This window comes from Phyllobates terribilis, unplaced genomic scaffold (assembly GCF_046119375.1).
Source record: "Phyllobates terribilis strain yellow unplaced genomic scaffold, ASM4611937v1 Scaffold_259__1_contigs__length_2703414, whole genome shotgun sequence".
Classification (NCBI taxonomy): Eukaryota; Metazoa; Chordata; class Amphibia; order Anura; family Dendrobatidae; genus Phyllobates; species Phyllobates terribilis.
Window position 1 is genome coordinate 683419 of NW_027363019.1, and position 12419 is coordinate 695837.

General features: G+C 52.7%; 1 protein-coding gene across 1 annotated transcript in view; it reads left to right on the forward strand.

Annotated features, from left to right (window-relative positions):
* The window catches only part of LOC141219287 (uncharacterized), a 48432-nt gene that overhangs the window by 9282 nt on the left and 26731 nt on the right, over positions 1-12419 (forward strand). The window lies entirely within an intron of this gene.

Below are 12419 nucleotides of genomic sequence, written 5' to 3' on the forward strand. Positions count from 1 at the left end.
CTATGGTAAATATCGGGTTACTAAGTGCGCGTGTGCCCCTAGTAACCCGCTGTTTACCATGGATACAACTCTGCTTCGGTGCGCGGGAGGTTACCGTTCACCTTAGCAGAGTCGTATCCATGATAAACATCGGGTTACTAGGGGCATACGCGCACTTAGTAACCCGATGTTTATCATGGATACGACTCTGCTAAGGTGAACGGTAGCCTCCGCGCACCGTAGCAGAGTGGTATCCATGGTAAACAGTGGGTTACTAAGTGCGCGTGTGCCCCTAGTAACCCGATGTTTACCATGGTTACCAGCCAGATCGTTGGTCCCGCTGGTCACACACAGCGATATGTGCTGGCCAGCGGGAGGCCAACGACCAAAAAATGGTCCAGGACACTTTGCAGCGATCAGCGACCTCACAGCAGGGGCCTGATCGTTGCAAAGTGTCACACATAGCGACATCGCTGGTGAGGTCGCTGGTGAGTCACCAAAACCGTGACTCAGCTGCGATCTCGCTAGCGATATCGCTATGTGAGACGGGGGCTTTAGAGACAGTGGACAGACAATCCTTGGTATTTTCTATTAGGTTAGGGGTGATGTCAGGTGAAGAGGTGTATAGTTGGGTGTTGTCAGCATAGAGATGATACTGAAACCCAAATCTGCTGATTGTTTGTCCAATAGGGGCAGTGTATAGAGAGAAGAGGAGGGGGCCTAGGACTGAGCCCTGCGAGACCCTGATAGTAAGGGAACGAGGAGAGGAAGAGGAGCCGGCAAAAGATACAGTGAAGGAGCGGTCAGAGAGGTAGGAGAACCAGGAGAGAACGGTTTCCTTGAACCTGATAGAGCGGAGCATAGTGAGGAGGAGCTGGTGATCCACAGCGTCAAATGCAGCAGAGAGATCCAGGAGAATCAGCAGGGAGCAGTGACCTTTGGATTTAGCTGTTAGTAGATCATTAGAGACTTTAGTGAGGGCAGTTTCAGTGGAGTGTAAGGAGCGGAAACCAGATTGTAGAGCAGGGGTCTCAAACTCGGCTGGGTATATGGGCCGCAAATGGAAAAAATTTGAATTTGGGGGGCCGCATTTTTTGTTCAATGTGACATTTTTAGTGATACCATTTTTTTTTGTATACACCTTTTGAACATTTTTGCCGTGTTTATTTTTTTATAGCTTGGGTCCTTATGGATGTGGCGATAATAAACGTGCACTTTTTTGTGTTTACTTTAGTTTACATATAAAACAGCATTTTTAGTGCCCAAGATTTTTTCATGCTTTATTTTTATTTTTTTGATTTTTACAATTTTGTTTCCCCCAATTGGCCACATACAGTAAAATTGTCTTACAATTAGCATCATATAGTAATAATGGCAAACATCTTGTAGTAATGTCCCCATCTTGTACTAATGTGCCCCATCCAGGTCCCCGTCCTGTGGCAATGTTCCCGATCCAGGTCCCCATCCTGTGGCAATGTTCCCGATCCAGGTCCCCATCTTGTGGCAATGTTCCCCATCCTTGCCCCCATCTTGTACTAATATGCCTCATCCAGGTCCCCATCCTGTGGCTATGTTCCCGATCCAGGTCCCCATCTTGTGGCTATGTGCCCCATCCAGGTCCCCATCCTGTGGCTATGTTCCCCATCCAGGTCCCCATCTTGTGGCTTTGTGCCCCATCCAGGTCCCCATCTTTTGGCTATGTGCCCCATCCAGGTCCCCATCTTTTGGCTATGTGCCCCTCCAGGTCCCCTCTTGTGGCTATGTGCCCCATCCAGGTCCCCTCTTGTGGCTATGTGCCCCCTGTTCTTCACACACATAAAAAAAAAAAAAAGATGATTCTCACCTGTCCTCCGTTCCCTCGGCGGCCTTCCTGCAGATGTGGCCCGCAGGCACCACAGAGTCAGACCCCTTGACGATCCCGACCTGGTCCAGGAGGAGCCGCCGACAGCAGCGCTGCATTGCCGCACACAGACTGTCTCCCAGCACAGCATTTCCAATGCCAGCCGCCGGCCAATCAGAGGCCAGCAGCTGACATCAGCGTACGGCAATGACGTCATACTCACTGCGCCGACACGCAGATATCAGCTGCTGGCCTCTGATTGGCCAGCGGCTGTCATTGGAAATGCTGTGCTGGGAAACAGTCTCTGTGTGTCAATTCAGCGCTGCTGTCGGCGGCTCCTCCTGGACCTGGTCAGGATCATCAAGGGGTCTGTGCCTGCGAGCCGCATAAAGCAGCCTCAGGGGCCGCATGCGGCCCGCGGGCCGCGTGTTTGAGACCCCTGTTGTAGAGGGTCAAGAAGAGAATTATCTGAGAGATAGCGGATTAGACAGGAGTAGACCAGGCGTTCCAGGAATTTAGAGATGAAAGGAAGGTTAGAGACAGGTCTGTTCTGGTCGAGGGATGGCTTTTTAAGTAAAAGGGTTATGATGGCATGTTTAAATGAGGAAGGAGAGGGAGGAGATGAGGGCTAAAGATGTGTGGAGATTGTCCATAAACTGCTGGGTATTAATGGTACCTGTATTCCTATAAGTGAGGTAAGTGGGGGTGTCCCGGGTGAGGAGACAGTTCTTGACAGAGAAGGAAAGAAGGTTGTGGTCCGAGAGCGTGAGAGGGGAGTTAGTAAAGTCATGCAGCGAGCATAGACGGGAGAAAACCAGGTCCAGAGTATTCCCGTCTTCATGCGTAGGAGAATTAGTAACCTGTGAGAGGCCGAATGAGGGGGTTAGAGAAAGTAGATGAGAGGCAGATTGGGAGAGGAGATCATTGATGGGGATGTTAAAGTCTCCCATGATTAGGGTGGGGATGAAAGTGAGGAAGCCAGGTGGCAAAGTGATCCAGGAACTGACTGGAGGAGCCTGGAGGGCAATACACAACCGCCACTCACAGGGAGAAGGGTTTGAAGAGTCTGACAGTGTGGACTTCAAAGGAAGTACACATAAGTGAGGGAACTGGGGGGATGACCTGGAAAGCACAACACCTCCACCTTGTCTGTTCTCAGGTCTGGCGGTATGCAAAAATTTCAGCCCACTAAACGAGAGAGCAGCAGCTGCGGTGGTGTCTGAATGCTGTAATAGCCAGAAAGTTAAGGGAATTAGAGAGGAAAAAATCGTGAATGTAAGATAGTTTGTTACACACAGACCGTGCGTTCCAGAGAGCATAGTGGAAGGCAATAGGAGAGGGCATGCACTGAATGTTAATAAGACTAGCAGGGTTTCTATATGCAGCTGGAGGAGAGTGGGGTATGCTATTGGAGGGAGGCCCAGGGTTGGGGGAGATGTCGCCAGGGACTAGGAGAAGGAGAAAAAAGAGAAAGAGCAGGTGGTGCAATGATTTGTATGAACATTTTGAGTGCTGTATGGAGGTAGTGGATGGTTTGGAGTGGGTGAGAAATATCAGTAGAGCCTCAGAGTTATACATGAGAGAGGCGTGAAGGGAGGGGTGGATATGGAGAGAGTGCACAGAATGTGTTAAAGGGCAGGCGAGATGTGAGAAAGCAGAAGTTAAAACAAGTAAGATAATAATCATCGTACCATTTAACAGTAATCAGGTCATAGAAGGGTTATGGATTTAGAATTGCTTTCATTTGTCATTGGATGACCAAATTATGAGCAATAGAAAATGTAAATAAAAAATTTTAAAATTAAAAAAAGAAAAAAAAAAAAATTAAAAATTCGCCAGACCCTCATCACAAAATGGCGCCAAGAACTCTACACAACAACATGGAGAGGAGGAGATGGCGCGGGAGGATGCTGAGGGTGAGTCGCACCCGGAAGAACCTGAGCCTACGTAAAGACAGGTATCTGTACAACTCCGCTCTGCTATACAAGACACAAAAATATCTCTTAGGCCGGGGTCCCACTAGCGTACGGTATGCGATGCGAGAGCACCCGATGCGATATGCTAATGACACTCGGCGGCTGCTCTGCTGTGAGAGGGAGCAGAATGTCAGTGCTCCATGCTCTGATACTCTCACATGTGATGCGTCCCCTGGGCCGTGGGGTACTCGGCAGCCGGGCCTCAGGTTGCTTGGGGGATATCACGGTAGCTGGCCCGGTCCGTGACCCAGGGCGGTCAGTAAAAAGGGGGATAGATTTATAGGGGATTTGGAAAGTTCATGACGCCACCTGTGAAATGCGGCTAAGGGGAGCCGCCGCTGCGGAGCAGTCTTCTGGAGCTGGTGATAGAGCAGCAGGGATGGTGTGGCTCTCCACAGGTAGAGCTAGCTCCAGGGCAGCGTGGGGTGTAATGGATGGTGGTGCAGGGGAGAGACGGCAGGACGGTCCCGGAGGAAAGACGGACACTAACACGGGGGTAAGCTTCAGTACCTTTACTGGTGATGTTGCAGGCACGATCCAGGGTACTCCGGACGAAGGGCGCACTTTTGGACTCTCCCCAGTGAGCGGGTATAGGGCCTCCTGATCCGTGGCTTCACTCTCTAAGCTTCTGGCCTGCCTGGAACTAGGCCTAGCTTGGTTACTTTCTCTCCTTGCACCTGCTGACCTGGTGGTAGGGCCTTCTCTTTGGAGATCACTCTCCCTGGACGCTGGGGCCTCCGTGACTCCTAGCCCTGGTACTGCAATCAGCATTTGGTGAACCTGGGACCTGTAGTCCTCCAGGGGTTCCTACTGGGTATTAAGGGTCCCTGTAGGCGCAGACCAGGTGTACGGTATATATCTCGGGGTGAGCCTGGTATGCTCCTCTGCCCCCTCACTACTTCTTCCTTCTCCTCTCACCTTCGGCCACACTCAGGGCCCTCACTAGGCCTTCACACGTGCTCTAGGCCTTGGCTCGCCTAAGCACAGCAGCCAGTTTGCTGCCTCTTCGCTGCTCTCTGAGCGTCAGCACGCTCTCAGACTCTCTCAGTCTGACTGATCTCTAAACAACTCTGAACTAACTGAGCTGCCTGGCTCCTAACGGGCTCCCTCTGCTTGTCTAAGGTGGTAGCGTGGAGGTGTGTGAATGTGTGAGGGCCTCTTGTGGAGAAGTCCTTCCATGCACCCTTCTGGGTTCTGTGGCACCAATGCGCAGCAGGGCGCCACATCCCCCCCTAGTAAAACTGAGTACTCCTGGACTGAAGCATTTTTGCAAAAACAGGTTAAACAATAACATTTCTTCCCTTTATGGGAGGCACTTTTCTTGAACATTACAGGTAACATTATAATACAATAATAACATTAATATATTTTCTTATATACAGCACACTCTTCTTAAAGCCTCAGTGAGATCCATTAACTGGTGTCCATCTCACTGGTGAAGATGAGCAGCATGAGGGACCCGCCTGAAAACCTTCAACGTAGGCCCTGGGCGTGGCTACAGGGCGTGGCTACAGGGCATAAGTGATCCAGGGTCAGACTATGTCTTCTGCCACGCCAAACGGGTTTTTGTTCAGTGGTCACTTAAGGGGCACTCCAGGGAGTGCAACTATGTACATGTACAGTTTTTGGGCAGCTCACAGTCATCAGCCGAGTCCTGTATATATATATATATATATATATATATATATATATATATATATATATATACATATATATATATATATATATAGATAGATAGATAGATAGATAGATAGATAGATAGATAGATAGATATATATACCCTTACGGGTAACTATTTATACTGCAGGTGTTTTTCTATTTACTCCTTATACCTGACAGGGGGTTGGCCTTTTGTGTTACTCGATGACCTACGTAGTACGGGGATGCATGTAGTGTGGATGCTTGTACTATTTTCCGCTCTATGTGTTGGTGGACTACAAGACTGTCTTAACCTCTCTAGGGGACTGGCAAGTACACTGGTTACTGGGCCTACTGGCTCTGCTTCTGCCTGTGATCCTTCTTCCGGGGATTCTTCCTGAGCAGGCTCTTCTGGGGCACTTACAGGTCTTACTTGCAGTGGAGAGTCTTATGGCTGTTGGTAGAAGTGTAGCACAGTTATTATTACCGCTCCATACAGTTGGGGCCAATCTGCCGGGAAATCTCCTAAGTCAGTATGGAGTACTCCTTCTTTAGGCTCCTCCGATACGGTCAGAGGCACATCCTCCTGGGGCTTCAGCGGACTTGGACACAACTTCAGATGGTCTCTTGATACCGTTGCAGTTGTTCTTCCTCCATCTTTGCTAATTAGACAGGTTTGCCTATTGTCAAATCTGGAGTTCAACACAGTGTAAGGTTCCCTTTCCCACTTGTCGTCAAGCTTGTGGCTTCTTCTCTTGCGTTTCAGCATAACTTCTCCAGGTGTCAAGGGTTCGGCTGGTGCACTATTGTTGTACTGTACTTCCTGCTTATCTCTCACCCTATTTAGACTGTCTTTGACACAGGCCTGTACTCTCTTGTACTGCTCCTGTCGGGTCGTATCCCAGTCTTCAGTGGACATATCTGCTTCTGGCTCTACCACTCCAAGCTCCAGGTCCATGGGCAACTTTCCGGGTCTTGCTCTCATGAGGTACGCTGGAGTACAATTGGTGGAACTCACAGGTATGTGATTGTACAGATCTACCAAGTCTCGCAGTTTGTCTGGCCAATGGTTTCTTTCTTCTAGAGGTAAGGTCTTCAACAGGTCGATGACTATGTTATTCATCTTTTCACATAACCCATTGGTTTGAGAGTGGTACGGTGTAGTCCGGATCTTCTTACACCCATACAGATGGCAAAACTCTTTGAACAGCTCGGCTTCAAAGGCAGGGCCTTGATCCGTCAGCACCTTTTCCGGGTATCCATGGGGCCTGCAGAAGTATTCTTGAAACGTCCTTGCTGCAGTTTCTGCCATCAGATCCTTGACGGGGGCAACCACCAGGAACCGGGAGTAATGATCCACCATGGTCAGTGCATACGAGTAGCCTGACCTGCTAGGTGACAGATTGACATGGTCCAGAGCAACGATCTCCAGGGTCTGGGTTGTCTTGATGGACGGCAGGGGTGCTTTCTGGCTGCTGTAGTCTTTTCTTCTGAGGCTACAGGGTCCACAATCCCGGCACCACCTCTCTATGGAGCTCCGCATTCCAACCCAGTAAAGCCGACTCTTCAGGAGGGTTTCCAGCTTCTTCCAACCAAAGTGCCCTGCTTGATCGTGGTAGGCCTAAAATACCATCTGGATGTCTGTCCTGGGCACTACGATCTGCCATACCATCTCATGGGTCCTAGGCTTTACATACCTTCGGCACAGCTTCTCTCTAAAGATGAACAGCCGGCTTCTCTCATTCCACAGTTGCTTGGCTTGTGGAGAAACGTCCTTCTCCAGGGAGGAACCTTCCTGGGTTATCAGTTCTTTTATACGGCTGACAACCGGGTCGCTGTCCTGGGTCTCCTTCCAACTGTGATGAGGTAAAGGGTTTAGTGTCTTACCACGATGTGGAAAGCAGGTAGCTCAATCTCCTCCAGGTCATCCACTTCTTCTTCAGTGTCCAACTGGTGAGGCATTCTGGATAGGGCATCAGCGTTGGCGTTCTTGTGGCCTGCCCGGTACTTGATGGTGAACTGATAGTTTGACAGCCGGGCCATCCAACGTTGCTCCATGGCTCCCAACTTGGCTGTCTCTAGATGTGTCAGGGGGTTGTTGTCAGTGTAAGCCGTGAACTTACTGGAGGCCAGGTAGTGCTTGAATCGTTCAGTGATGGCCCAGACCAAGGCCAGGAGCTCCAACCTGAAGGAGCTATAGTTCTCTGGGTTCCTCTCGGTCGGGCGGAGCTTCCTGCTGGCATAGACGATCACCTTCTCCCGGCCATTCTGCTTCTGACTTAACACAGCTCCTAATCCCTCGTTGCTGGCATCAGTGTACAGCAGGAACGGTTGGCTGTAGTCAGGGTAGGCCAGGATCTCTTCACCAGTCAGGATCTCTTCACCAGTCAGGATCTCTTCACCGGTCAGGATCTCTTCACCGGTCAGGATCTCTTCACCGGTCAGGATCTCTTCCCCGGTCAGGATCTCTTCACCGGTCAGGATCTCTTCACCAGTCAGGATCTCTTTCCCAGTCAGGATCTCTTCCCCAGTCAGGATCTCTTCCCCAGTCAGGATCTCTTCACCAGTCAGGATCTCTTCACCAGTCAGGATCTCTTCACCAGTCAGGATCTCTTCACCAGTCAGGATCTCTTCACCAGTCAGGATCTCTTCACCAGTCAGGATCTCTTCACCGGTCAGGATCTCTTCACCAGTCAGGATCTCTTCCCCAGTCAGGATCTCTTCCCCAGTCAGGATCTCCTTCATCACCTTAAAGGACTCAGCTTGCTCCTTACCCCACTGGAACGGGGGGTTCCTGCCTCTGCGATGGTAGATTATATGGGTGCGTGCGATCCGATCGGAGCTGGAAAACAAAACGCCGCTGAGCAGAGAATCCGAGGATTACTGGGTCCGGACGCAGTCTGGGGTTTTATCAGAGTGAAGTGAGAGCGAGCCCTGACTGGGGAAACAGATGAACTTACTATAGATGTGGACCTGATGAGACTACTGGACTTACAGAACCTCCGGGAGCGGAGAAATCCTCATCACTGGAGAAAGCGGCCACTATGTGACGTCAGAGGGAGGAGGAGCCGGAGGAGCGACTGCGCCGGGATCATCTGCAGATCTGGGCGGGGCAATGACCCCTGAGGGGGAGGAGCTGCGGCGACGTCATCACTGTCACATGACCGCAGCCTCATCACAGCTCCTTCACCATTAGGCTGTGTGCCCACGTAGCATTTTTCAAGCGTATATGCTGCGGAATTTCCGCAGCGTAAACGCTTGAAAAACGCATGTATATCCGCACCCCATGGTCCCCAATGGGATTCCGCAAGTTCTATGCACATGCTGCGGATTTTTCCGCAGCGTTTATGCCGCGTTCAAAAATCCGCAGCATGTCAATTAATTTTGCGTTTCCGCAAGCGGAATTGCCTTTGTCCAATGCATAAAAAACGCAAGGCAATTCCGCATGTGGAAAACGCGTGATAAACGCGTGCGGAATTCCGCATGCGTTTTTCCGGGAGAGAACTTGCATTTATGCAGCAGAAATTTTCTGCTTCATAAATGCAACGTGGGCACATAGCCATATAATAACTTTATAGTTTATAGAATCATTACAGTCTGTGAGGAAACACTGCGGAGCCAATCACCACCCGAAGCCCCGCCCCCTGATCACATGGCGGTGACGTCAACACAGGTCCTTCACAGCTTCTCTCCAGAGCTCCGCCCCCTGATCACATGGCGGTGACGTCACCACAGGTCCTTCACAGATTCTCTCCAGAGCTCCGCCCCCTGATCACATGGCGGTGACGTCACCACAGGACCTTCACGTCTCTCCTGAGCCCCGCCCCTGACCACATGGCGGTAACGTCACCACAGGGCCTTCACGTCTCTCCTGAGCCCCGCCCCCTGATCACATGGCGGTGACGTCACCACAGGTCCTTCACCACCTCTCTCCTGAGCTCCGCCCCCTGATCACATGGCGACGACGTCACCACAGGTCCTTCACCACTTCTCTCCTGAGCTCCGCCCCCTGATCACATGGCGACGACGTCACCACAGGTCCTTCACCACTTCTCTCCTGAGCTCCGCCCCCTGATCACATGGCGGTGACGTCACCACAGGTCCTTCACCACTTCTCTCCTGAGCTCCGCCCCCTGATCACATGGCGGTGACGTCACCACAGGTCCTTCACAGATTCTCTCCAGAGCTCCGCCCCCTCATCACATGGCGGTGACGTCACCACAGGACCTTCACGTCTCTCCTGAGCCCCGCCCCCTGACCACATGGCGGTGACGTCACCACAGGGCCTTCACGTCTCTCCTGAGCCCCGCCCCCTGACCACATGGCGGTGACGTCACCACAGGACCTTCACGTCTCTCCTGAGCCCCGCCCCCTGACCACATGGCGGTGACGTCACCACAGGTCCTCCCGCTCTCAGTGCAGCAGCTTCGTCCTGGTTGTGCGCAGCTCTTGCTCTCTGGTATCAGCCAGCAGCAGGTTTCCGCTTCCCGCCATTCCGGTGAGATTACAGGGAGGGTTTGTGGTGAATCTGTGAGAGGAGAGTGTGGGGTGAGATCAGAGCTGTTCCTGTGGAGGCTCCTGCTCCATGTGACTGCGGCTCCTCAGTGTTGTATGGGGGATGTGCAGCGGCTCCTCCTCACCTCACCGCCCCCGCTGGAGGTGGAGTTACCACGGTGACCGTCCCCCGCTGGAGGTGGAGTTACCACGGTGACCGCCCGTGCTGGAGGTGGAGTTACCACGGTGACCGCCCCCGCTGGAGGTGGAGTTCCCACGGTGACCGTCCCCCGCTGGAGGTGGAGTTACCACGGTGACCGTCCTCCGCTGGAGGTGGAGTTACCACGGTGACCGTCCTCCGCTGGAGGTGGAGTTACCACGGTGACCGCCCCCGCTGGAGGTGGAGTTACCACGGTGACCGTCCCCCGCTGGAGGTGGAGTTACCACGGTGACCGCCCCCGCTGGAGGTGGAGTTACCACGGTGACCGCCCCCGCTGGAGGTGGAGTTACCACGGTGACCGCCCCCGCTGGAGGTGGAGTTACCACGGTGACCGCCCCCGCTGGAGGTGGAGTTACCACGGTGACCGACCCCCGCTGGAGGTGGAGTTACCACGGTGACCGTCCTCCGCTGGAGGTGGAGTTCCCACGGTGACCGTCCCCCGCTGGAGGTGGAGTTACCACGGTGACCGCCCCCGCTGGAGGTGGAGTTACCACGGTGACCGTCCTCCACTGGCACTGTAGTTACCACGGTGACCGTCTTCCGCTAGCGCTGTAGTTACCACGGTGACCGTCCCCCGCTGGAGGTGGAGTTACCACGGTGACCGTCCCCCGCTGGAGGTGTAGTTACCACAGTGACCGTCCTCTGCTGGAGGTGGAGTTACCACGGTGACCGTCCTCCGCTGGAGGTGTAGTTACCACAGTGACCGTCCTCCGCTGGAGGTAGAGTTACCACGATGATCGTCCTCCGCTGGCGGTGTAGTTACCACGGTGACCGTCCCCCGCTGGCGGTGTAGTTACCACGATGATCGTCCTCCGCTGGCGGTGTAGTTACCATGGTGACCGTCCCCCGCTGGCGGTGTAGTTACCACGGTGACCGTCCTCCGCTGGCACTGTAGTTACCACGGTGACCGTCCTCCGCTAGCGCTGTAGTTGCCACGGTAACCATCCTCTGCTGGCGCTGTAGTTACCACGGCGACCGTCCTCCACTAGAGGTGTAGTTACCACGGTGACCGTCCTCCTACGAGGCTGATAATGAGCGGTCAGATCAGCGGAGGAGGCCGCGGTGGAGTTTGTGGCTTTTCCTCCAGATTCTTCCTGATAAATGTCGGATATTTGGGGCAGAATTCAGTGATTGTCGTTATATCGTCCCCTGTGATCTCCATCTTCTCCTTTATCATGAAGACGCCGGCAGGACGAGATCCCTCCAGCTGATCCAGTGATCATCCCTCCTCCTGAATGACCCCCGAGGATGGACGAGGACGAGACCACCAGAAGATTATTACACTTCACCCTGGAGATCATCTCCCTGCTGAGCGGAGAGGTAACTCCTCTACATTTCTATCAGCTTCATTGTGTTATGTAACAAGTCCGACATCGGGAAGAGGAAATCCAGAGGAGGAAGAGAAGGATTCTTTACTGTAAGAGCAGTGATTGTGTGCAGCTCTCTGCCAGGAGGAGTTGTCATGGGGATTCCCTATAAGAGCTGTAGAGGGGCCTGGATGTCTGTCCTGAGTGTAATAATATTCCAGGTTATGGCCCCAGATTACTGGAGACGGTTATTGATCCCGGGATTTCTACTGATTGTCAGATCTGGAGTCGGGAAGGAATTCTTCTCCCTAAGTGTCTCTCTCCATACACAGGATTACACAATAGTGAGGAAGACACCGGGGGAGGGTGTGACTCCCATCATCCATCTCCAGGAGTCAGGAGGGCGGAGCCCGGACCCCATCACAGAGCCTCCCCCGCACCCCCCCATACATGAGAGGAAGAAGAAGAAGATCCTAGAGCTCAGCAACAAGATGATTGAGCTGCTGAGCGGAGAGGTGACTGCTGGGACATTATACAGGACAGCACTGGAGGATTCTGGGTGATGACCGGAGAGGTGACTGCTGGGACATTATACAGGACAGCACTGGAGGATTCTGGGTGATGACCGGAGAGTTGACTGCTGGGACATTATACAGGACAGCACTGGAGGATTCTGGGTGATGACCCGAGAGGTGACTGCTAGGACATTATACAGGACAGCACTGGAGGATTCTGGGTGATGACCAGAGAGGTGACTGCTGGGACATTATACAGGATGGCACTGGAGCATTCTGGGTGATGACCGGAGAGGTGACTGCTGGGACATTATACAGGATGGCACTGGAGGATTCTGGGTGATGAGCGGAGAGGTGACTGCTGGGACATTATACAGGACGGCACTGGAGGTTTCTGGGTGATGACCGGAGAGGTGACTGCTGGGACATTATACAGGATGGCACTGGAGG